The sequence below is a fragment of the Salvelinus sp. IW2-2015 genome, unplaced genomic scaffold, assembly GCF_002910315.2.
Source record: "Salvelinus sp. IW2-2015 unplaced genomic scaffold, ASM291031v2 Un_scaffold5591, whole genome shotgun sequence".
Taxonomy (NCBI): domain Eukaryota; kingdom Metazoa; phylum Chordata; class Actinopteri; order Salmoniformes; family Salmonidae; genus Salvelinus; species Salvelinus sp. IW2-2015.
In genome coordinates this window covers 19,840-30,979 of record NW_019946856.1, presented here as the reverse complement: position 1 = coordinate 30,979, position 11,140 = coordinate 19,840, and the positions used below count along the sequence as shown (strand labels likewise).

The window sequence follows — 11,140 nt, the reverse complement described above, 5'->3', positions numbered from 1 at the left end:
TTACCCGAAGTTATATATCGACCTGCTTACCGAACTAATAATATCCACCTGCTCTACCGGAACGTGAATTACCGCTATACCCGGACGTAATAATAGTCACTTCTACCGAGTAATGATATTCACCGCTTCGAGGACTGTAATTAATATTCACCTGCTCTACCCGGAACTATGTATTCCCTGCCTCTACCCAAGTAATGATATTCACCTGCTCTACCGAACGTAATGATATTCATGCTTACCCGGACGTAATGTATTCACTGCCTTACCGGACGTATGATAATTCCACCCTGCTTCCCCGGACATTGATTTCCACTGCTCTACCAACTATGAATTCCACCTGCTCTACCCGAACGTAATAATATTCACCTGTCTACCGGAAGGATATTATCCACTGTCTCCCGACGTATATACTCACTGCTCTTACCCGGGCACGTATATATTCACCTGCTCTACCCGGACGTAATATATTCACCTGTTCTACCGGAACGTATTAATATTCACTGCTTTTACCCGGAACGTAATACTATTCCACCGGCTCTACAGAACTGTAGAATATTCACTGCTCTCCCGGATTTAATATATTCCACCTGCTCTACCAGAATTAATATATTACTGCTGCTCGACCGAATGTAATAAATATTCCACTGCTCTCCAAATGTAATAATATTCCACTGCCTTACGATTATATTATTCCTGCGACAGAATGTAAATAATATTCACCTGCTCTACCAAATTAATAAGTTTCACCTGCTATACCAGAATGTAATTACTATTCACCTGCCTCTTACCAGATGTAATAATATTCCACCTGCTCTACCAGAATGTAATAATATTCCACCTGCTCTACCAGAATGTAGTGCACGCTGACACGGTCGCCAGGTGTACGGTGTTTCCTCCGTCATATTGGTGCGGCTGGCTTCCGCGTTAAGCGGGCATTGTGCGCTACGGCTCTCGACCTTCGACTCTCCCGAGTCCGTACGGGAGTTGCAGCGATGGGACAAGACTGTAACTACCAATTGGATACCACGAAATCCGGGAGAAAAATGCATAAATACTAAAAAAAAAATGCACTGATAAGCAATGGAGAATTGTAGCTTCCTTGCCCTTCTGCAGCTTGCCTTCCAACAATGCATGCTTGTCCCAACCAAGCACACAAGCTAACTGGCTAAAGTTGGCTTGCTAGCTACGTCCTGACACTAATGAGAGAACACCTCACCTTCGAGTCCCCCTAGCAGAGCTGGTTAGGCTGTTTACATGTTATCTAGCATGTTTGTGACTAACTTACTTTTTTTGCCTACATTTACTGACACCGGTCATCTTTAGCAGGTGTTGCGCGTTGGTATTATCAGTTATTCTGCGCTCTGGCACACTCAGACGAGAGTGCTCTGAAATCGAAGTAGATAATCAGAGTGAATTTGCAAACGCAAGAGATATGCTAACTGGATAACAGTCGTTCAATTTCAGAATAGCGAAGCGATTCACATTTCTTGCTAGCTAACCAAATGACACCTACATCCCTAGCTCTGTAGCCACCGGAAAATTCAGTCACTCACCCACTCCTCCAATGACATCCTGCTAGCAGCTAGCTAATGTTAGTCTCTGTGTTTTTAGCTCGCTACATAAATAGATACGCTAGCCTATCAGCCACATTATAATTGACTTGTGATCATTGGCCTTGGCCTTGCTAGATTGAATCAAATGTTATTGGTCACATACACATGGTTAGCAGATGTTAATGCGAGTGTAGCAAAATGCATGTGCTTCTAGTTCCGACAGTGCAGTAATATCTAACAATTCCCCAACAAGTACCTAATACACACAAATCTAAAGGGGTAAATGAGAATATGTACATATAAGTATAGGGATGAGCGATGGCCGAGCGACAAAGGCAAGGTGCAGTAGATGGTATAAAATACAGTATATACATGTGATATGAGTAATGTAAGATATGTAAACAATATTAAAAAGGGCCATTATTTAAAGTGGTATTGTTTAAAGTCACTAGTGGTCCATTGATTAAAGTGTCCAGTGATTGGGTCTCAGTGTAGGCAGAAGCCTCTCTGAGTTAGTGATTGCTGTTTAGCAAATCTGATGGCCTTGAGACAGAAGCTGTTTTTCAATCTCTCTGTTATCGTATTGACATTCCCAGCCTTAGTTACATTTGTCCGTTTTTATCCAAAAATATTGAGCCATTGAAACTGAGATGGTGCATTCCGTATGGTACCAGGCCCGCTGTGATTTACACAGAGGAACGGTGCTTCGTATGGTACAGGCCCCTGTGATTTACACAGAGACGGTGCATTCCGTATGGTACCAGCCCGCTGTGATTTACAACAGAGACGGTGCATTCCGTATGGTACCAGGCCGCTGTGATTTACAACAGAGACGGTGCATTCCGTAGGTACCAGGCCCGCTGTGATTTACAACAGAGACGGTGCATTCCGTATGGTACCAGGCCCGCTGTGATTTACAACAGAGACGGTGCATTCCGAATGTGTACCAGGCCCGTTGTGATTTACAACATGATAGCAATATTTTCTGGAGTACCAAGAAATGTATTGGTTTAATATATAAATCACGTATTGAACTGCATCCATTATTCTGACAACAATGCCTTTGTGTACGTCATGGAATGTTGAGTCAAATAATACCTATTCATAAACCTCTTATAAGTTGGTTTTGTAGCATAAACTGGGAATGTTATATTTTTGACTGATATTATGATTGTCTGTTTTCAGTGGTGTAAAGTACTTAAGTAGTGCTTTAAAGTATTTTTACTTAAGTCGTTTTTGGGTATCTGTACTTTACTATTTACATTTTTGTCAACTTTTATTTTACTACATTCCTAAAGAAAATAATGTACCTTCTACTCATACATTTTGAATGCTTAGCAGGACAGGAAAATTATCTAATTCACACACTTATCAAGAGAACATCCCATGTCATCCCTACTGCCTCTGATCAGGCAGACTCACTAACACAAACGCTTTGTTGTAAATGATGTTTTTTGTGTGTTCTTAACAAGAAAATTGTGTCCGTCTGTTTTGCTTAATATAAGGAATTTGAAATGAGTTATACTTTAACTTTGACACTTAAGTATATTTAAATCCAAACACTTTTACTCATGTAGTATTTTACTGGTGGACTTACTTGTCATTTTCTATAAAAGGAATCTTTACTTTGACTCAAGTATAACAATTGGGTACTTTTTCCACCACTGTGTGTTTCATATCTGCAAAGTAGTTCCTCTTTAATAGTCCAAGGGCCACCCACCAAAAATGTGCTTTTCCTTGACCCAGGTAACTAAACGTCAACAACTCACTTAGATATGTTATGAATGTATACAACGGGTGGTCTAATCCTGAAAGCTGATTGGTTAAAGCGCATTCCAGCCAGTGTCTATTCCAAATTACCACGGCTAAATCTATGACGTTAAAATTCCAATTTACTCGGTTCCATCTGACCACAATCCACTGTCTCATCAGCCCAGCCAGGCAATTTATATATAAAAAGCATCTAGACATTATCTCACATTTAGACTAATATTTAGTTTTCAACACGGCGGAGATTTGTATAAACCTTGCCGTCTCTCCATTGTTTCAATATTCATATTCCATCTCCAGCTGTCCCACAGTAATGAACATGTAGGAGTCGCGACGAGACAGACAGCGTTTCTCAGCTGGCATCATTTTTTGTGTGTGTGTGTTTTGATGATGTGTGTGTGTGAGTGTAGTGTATGTATATATATATATATATATATATATATATATATATATATATATATATACACATACAATACATACACTGCTCAAAAAAATAAAGGGAACACTTAAACAACACAATGTAACTCCAAGTCAATCACACTTCTGTGAAATCAAACTGTCCACTTAGGAAGCAACACTGATTGACAATACATTTCACATGCTGTTGTGCAAATGGAATAGAAAAAAGGTGGAAATTATAGGCAATTAGCAAGACACCCCCAATAAAGGAGTGTTCTGCAGGTGGTGACACAGACCACTTCTCAGTTCCTATGCTTCCTGGCTGATGTTTTGGTCACTTTTGAATGCTGGCGGTGCTTTCACTCTAGTGGTAGCATGAGACGGAGTCCTACAACCCACACAAGTGGCTCAGGTAGTGCAGCTCATCCAGGATGGACATCAATGCGAGCTGTGGCAAGAAAGGTTTGCTGTGTCTGTTCAGCGTAGTGTCCAGAGCATGGAGGCGCCTACCAGGAGACAGGCCAGTACATCAGGAGACTGGAGGAGGCCGTAGGAGGGCAAACAACCCAGCAGCAGGACCGCTACCTCCGCTTGTGGCAAGGGGAGCAGGAGGAGCACTGCCAGAGCCCTGCAAAATGACCTCCAGCAGGCCACAAATGTGCATGTGTCTGCTCAAACGGTCAGAAACTGACTCCATGAGGGTGGTATGAGGGCCCGACGTCCACAGGTGGGGGTTGTGCTTACAGTCCAACACCGTGCAGGACGTTTGGCATTTGCCAGAGAACACCAAGATTGGTAAATTCGCCACTGGCGCCTGTGCTCTTCACAGATGAAAGCAGGTTCAACACGCACATGTGAACAGACGTGACAGAGTCTGGAGACGCCGTGGAGACGTTCTGCTGCTGCAACATCCTCCAGCATGAACCGGTTTGGCAGTGGGTCAGTCATGGTGTGGGGTGGCATTTCTTTGGGGGGCCGCACAGCCCTCCATGTGCCTCGCCAGAGGTAGCCTGACTGCCATTAGGTACCGAGATGAGATCTTCAGACCCCTTGTGAGACCATATGCTGGTGCGGTTGGCCCTGGGTTCTTCCTAATGCAAGACAATGCTAGACCTCATGTGGCTGGAGTGGTGGTCAGCAGTTCCTGCAAGAGGAAGGCATTGATGCTATGGACTGGCCCGCCCGTTCCCCAGACCTGAATCCAATTTGAGCACATCTGGGACATCATGTCTTGCTCCATCCCCACCACACCGTTGCACCACAGACTGTCCAGGAGTTGGGATGCTTTAGTCTGGGAGGAGATCCTCAGGAAGACCATCCGCCACCTCATCAGGAGCATGCCCAGGCGTTGTAAGGGAGGTCATACAGGCAATGGAGGCCACACACACTACTGAGCCCTCATTTTGACTTGTTTTAAGGACATTACATCAAAGTTGGATCAGCCTGTAGTGTGGTTTTCCACTTTAATTTTGAGTGTGACTCCAAATCCAGACCTCCATGGGTTGATAATTTGATTTACATTGATAATTTGTGTGTGATTTTGTTGTCAGCACATTCAACTATGTAAAGAAAAAAGTATTTAATAAGAATATTTCATTAATTCAGATCTAGGATGTGTTATTTTAGTGTTCCCTTTATTCTTTTGAGCAGTGTATATATATAGAGAGTGAGAGAGAGAGATACACACACACACAAATAAATTTCAATTGAAAAAAAATGTACAACAAAACGTTGCAGCAGCCTTTACAGCGTCAGTGTTTGAAGTGACTGTTACTGTAGCTGTGTTTGTGGCTAGCTGCTCTGAACAACGGTCCTGACAAGAGCACATTTTCTATGCCAGGCGAAATCGCGCCACATTAGCTCATTGTTCAGGATGTATCCAAATAAATGTCACTATATAAAACAGCTTAAACAAATGTAGCTACTGTTATTCTTTTTGACGTGACTAAGTTAGCCGTAGTTGGCTAGTTAAGAACGATTGTCTCGGGCCTAACAACACCCGTGCTAATATCCTCCAAACACCGGCTTCTCGGGCATTTTCATTTAAATGAACACTGTGGTTCAAAACTTGTAAAAGTTGAAATTTTGTAAAATATTTTTGTAAAATATTTTTTACAAAAGTTACGACATCCCAGCGCATCTTGGGTTATATCCCTAACAACGTTCCGGTGTTGCCGTTTCACATTGGTTACTTTTGTTGCACACGGAACTATTTGTGCGCTCGGTGTCCGTCCTTGTATAAACTGAAGAAACACATGTTACCGATTATTTTTGGCCCTGGGATTAAAATAATAATCGCCATATTGAACGTCTTCTGTAAACCCAGTTTTGCCCCATAGTTACTAAACAACCAACCCGTTTATGAAACAGCTTCATTGGTCATGGTTTAAAACCAATCTAAAAATCATAGACAACACATCATAAACGTTCATGATCAGACAGTTTCGTAACATGCACCAGACAGAGGAAAGCGTACACTGAATGACAAAATGGCTCACTGTGTCCACAGCCAAATACATACCTGGAATCAACGCGACTTGTGTAGTAGCTTTGTTATATCCAAACGTAGATATATTACCATGTTCTACACGATAAGTGTATAACTTGCTACCCAGTATGTGTGTCACTAGTAGTTGTTATTGTATTTCGTTAAATGTGTCGCTAACCTTCAAGCATGCCACCACTTCTTCTATGACATTCTTCTTCGATGAGGTTTAACGGCGGTTGGCAGCCAATACATGTTGCATTACCGCCACCTACTAGACTGGAGTATAACTCCCTTATACTTGGCTTGAAAATGTCAAACAAATACATCAACAAATACCCTACCATCTAACCACGCACTCACTAAAAACCAACCACCTTCCTCCGCTATTTAAATCTATCTAGTCCTACCTCAGACCAACAGCCTGAAAGGACGGGACACCACCACTCAACACACCCTGTAACTCTTCTGATGTCAAGTCTTGTACACCCAAATACCTCACTGCAGCTGCCACCACGACCTCAATATCCAACGATTTACGTTCCATCCCTACAGTACAGTTGATAACCATTGCTATAAATACTAAAAATCTAATCTTACTGAAGCATACTGTACCAGTCAAAAGTTTGGACACACCTACTCATTCAAGGGTTTTTCTTTGTTTGGACTATTTTCTACATTGTAGAATAATAGTGACGACATCACAACTATGAAAAAACACGTATGGAATCATGTAGTAACCAAAAGTGTTAAACTAAACAAATCAAAATATATTTTAGATTCTTCAAAGTAGCCACCTTAGCCTTGATGACAGCTTTGCACACTCTTCGCATTCTCTCAACCAGCTTCACCTGGAATGCTTTCCAACAATCTTAAAGGAGTTCCCACATATGCTGAGCACTTGTTGGGCTGCTCTCCTTCACTCTGCGGTCCAACTCATCCCAAACCATCTCAATTGGATTGAGTCGGGCGATTGTGGAGGCCAGGTCATCTGATGCAGTACTCCATCACTCTCCTTCTTGGTTAAATAGCCCTAGCACAGCCTGGAGATTGTGTTGGGTCATTGTCCTGTTGAAAAACAAATGATAGTCCCACTAAACCCAACCAGATGGGATGGCGTATCGCTGCAGAATGCTGTGGTAGCCATGATGGTTAAGCCTTGAAATCTAAATAAATCACAGACAGCAAAGCACCCCCACACAATTACACCTCCTCCTCCATGCCTCACGGTGGGAACCACACATGCAGAGATCATCCGTTCACCTACTCTGGTCTCACAAAGACACAGCGGTTGGAACCAAAAATCTCAAATTTGGACTCATCAGACCAAGAAACAGATGAGCATGTTTTGAAACTGATCATGAACGTTTATGATGTGTTGGCTATGCTCTTTTGCACACCAGTATTTCTACTTGCACATTATCATCTGTACATCTTTCACTCCAGTGTTCATTTGCTAAACTGTAATTACTTCGCTACTATGGCCTATTATTAACTTACCTCCTCATGCCATTTGCACACACTGTATACAGATTTTCTTTTTCTTTCTACTGTATTATTGACTGTATGTTTGTTTATTCCATGTGTAACTGTGTTGTTGTCTGTGTCGCACTGCTTTGCTTTATCTTGGCCAGGTCTCAGTTGTAAATGAGAAACTTGTTCTCAACTAGCTTAAATCCTGATTAAATAAAGGTGGAATACAAAATGCACAAATTCGATTGAGGTATTCAAACATGACCAATGAAGCTTTTCATACTCGTGTCTTAGTTAGCTGATAGTTGGTAATCACGAATATAGGTCATAGTGAACCGTGGAAAAAATCGTTAGGAGTCGGATCAATGAGAGCGAAACAATATCAGTTACAAAGTAACAAGGTGAATACGGCAAAGCACCCGTAATTGCTACGGAAATAACTCCAAGATGCCTAAGTGATATTTTGACTTGCCTTGAAACAAACTTCGTTCTTACCCAATTTTTTGCTAGCCCCTAACATACGGAACAACTCTGAACAGTCCTAACAGTAGCATAAAACTAGAATAATAGCTATAGCTACTAGTTACATTTTTGTTCTAATGGCCTGGTGTTCTAAGGACGTTTATTTGGAACATGTGCCGTCCTCTAAATCTCCGCGGTTGAAAACTAAATATGATCCTTAAATGTGAGATAATGTCTAGATGCTTTTTATTAGAGATAAGTTTATAAATTGCCTGACTGGGCGATGAAACAGTGCGATTTGCGCAGTCAGATCTCTATTTAGTATATATTTTTTTAAATAGAGTTTTCAAAATATATTTTTTATTATAACATTTAAAATACATACAAAACATAGACAATATACACTTATATTTTTTTAAACAAATTTTTTTAAAACAAAATTACATTTAAAAGTAAAAAATAAAAAAAACTCAAATGTTACTTTTCAATAGTTTAAAGCTTACTAAAATAAAGGCCAGGCGTTACAGTTGTACCAAACATTATGATAGAGTTTGTAATACAGTGTTTAATTTGTTATGATTGAATTCTAGATAATTCTTAAAATGTATTGCAATTGGGGACAGATTCAAATATGTTTTTGGTATATAACATTTTACCAGAGAGAATGAAAAATGAATGACTAATTCAGTTGGTTTTTGTTTTCATTTTGAATAATAAACATATTACATTTTTCATTCTAAATACCTGGGTCTTATTGATGAAATAAAACATGTAAATACGTAACTCGCTCCAAAATAAACTTCACAGAGTCACACTCATTAAAAACATGTGTATAACAGTTTCCTTCTTTTTCATCACAGAAAAGGCATATTTCTTCAAAGTCCATGAGTAGTTACAAGTTATTTGCACAGAGGCTATATTTTGTGCAAGATTTTTAAAATTAATTTATTTACTTTTATTTGATTTATTTTGAACAAAATGTGTGAGGGAGAACCAAGCTTTCTCCATTTCAATTTCAGTAATATATGCTGTTCCGCGGAAGGAATTTCCCCTAGGAAGATCTTGTTTGTTTCCCTTCTAGAGAGATCTTGTTTGTTGGCAGTGAAAAAGTTATTCGCTATGAATGTATTATTACAATTTCTTATCCAGCAGGGGGCAACCTTCTAAAATAAATTCCGCCATCTATCTTGACAATTGTCTCCAAAACACAAATGACATTTCATTTAATTGAGTAGATCCTGAAGGTGTTGCTTTGCCATATATAATTTAAATTATCTTAGAATGTATGGTTAAGTTCTAATGTTTTTCTAAGACCTTCCTATAAGAGAGTATATTCCCTTCTTTATCAAACTTAAATCAAGCACAAAATATGATATTTATTACACTTAGAAAATGGAAAGAACAAAGAACCTTTTTTTTTAGCAACCAATATCTTTTGTTGCTCCACAGAAGGGCCTGGTGTGCGTTGCAAAAGTTGCTACACATTAAACATAGTTTCAGGATAAAAGGCTTGTTCATGAAATTTTGACAGTTTTGATGCGTCATTTTGCTGGAGAATTGCACTTGAATGAAAAATGAAGACCACCCCTTTCCTTAAAAATATGACAGGGAATGAAGTACCAAATAGATTTCCATCTTTTATCCAGATTTACTTTAAAGGTATTGTTTATCAATGAATTTAGTACTTCAAGCCACCATAAGGTCTATGATCTGATATCACGATTTATTACGTTTGAGTCGTTTATTTTTCCATATAAAGTCTAGAAAGTTTTGTTGATATTCTTTGCTGGTTATGATCAGATAGGGATTGAGCAGGCGGTAGGACAATACGTGACAGACCCTCTGCTTGCGACAGTAAAAACCATTCCAATACTAGAGAGTTCACACTGCGAAGCAGTTATAAAGAGGGATTTAGTTGACTTTCATCTCTTGAGAGAAATTGAGAGTTGACGGAAATATGATTTTTCGCCATGTTCACCCCTAAATAGTTTCACATTATCTTTCCACTGGGATATTCTCAACAGATTGGTTAATTAGTTATTGTGGTTATTTATTATAACTCCATGAAACGTTTTTTACCTTTCTCATACACCGTCCATAGTGACACTCAAACACACTATGTTAGCTTTACTCTGCCACCAACACCTCCTAATCCAGCCTGGGTGCCGGTTGAGTCTAGGTTATTGTCTATGTTTTGTAATCGTCAAAATTGCTTCCCATCCAGATGGCGTCTCCCCAGGAGTGTGTCACACAGAGTTCTTGGGGTTCCAGAGCTTCCACTCTCTCTTGACACAGAACCATGCCTTATCCTGAACCCCCCCGTCTGTTTTCCAAACCCCACACTCCCTGGTCAGGTACTAACACGTCTGCTTCTTGCAGCCAATGACCTGCTGTCTCATACTCACTGGATCCATCATGATTTGATTATGCCTCTCTTTGTTTAATGGTCCATAGTGACCCTTCTCTTCGAACTGGAGTTAGCCCAAGGCCCCTTTAATTCAGGGCATTTCCTTGCCCTTAGAGCTGCCCTTCTACAGGTTGTGCAGCCTTTCTGAGTTGCATCATGCCCCTAGCGTCCCACGTGGCAGGAACACTGTGCAGGTTTCCCAGCTTCGGCCAACTGTCTTTACCACCATATAGCCCAATTTGAGCACCTTAAATCCAGGATACACTTGTGACACAGCTGTACTTCTACCATTTACCTTGCCCGTTCCTGTATGGTTTCACATTAGTCACTGCTGGTGGCTATTTGCCTAACACTATTATTGGAGCGGCCCCTCGTATTGTACTTCCCCAACAGGCTGTCCCACCAAGCATCGATGATTAATTATTTTCCTTGGGGACCGCGGCTCTGCCAAAGTTTGGGTGTGTTTCCAGATTCACCTTGCTGACCCCCGCAGTCCTTTATAGCCTTGTTTAGCTGACTCCTCATGCCTATTATGAAATGGCTGTCGTCAGATACCATTCATTGGTTCTCCGTCACCCGGAGCCCAGCCCT

General features: G+C 40.6%; 1 protein-coding gene across 1 annotated transcript in view; it reads right to left on the bottom strand.

The window, feature by feature from the left end:
• mrps33 (mitochondrial ribosomal protein S33) overlaps window positions 1-6,431 on the bottom strand; it is a 7,748-nt gene extending 1,317 nt beyond the window's left edge. The window contains exon 1 of the mRNA XM_024144646.2: window positions 6,244-6,431. The gene's annotated coding sequence lies outside the window, so the exon portion shown is untranslated. The remainder of the gene's footprint in view (window positions 1-6,243) is intronic.
• Between the last annotated feature and the right edge of the window lie 4,709 nt (window positions 6,432-11,140).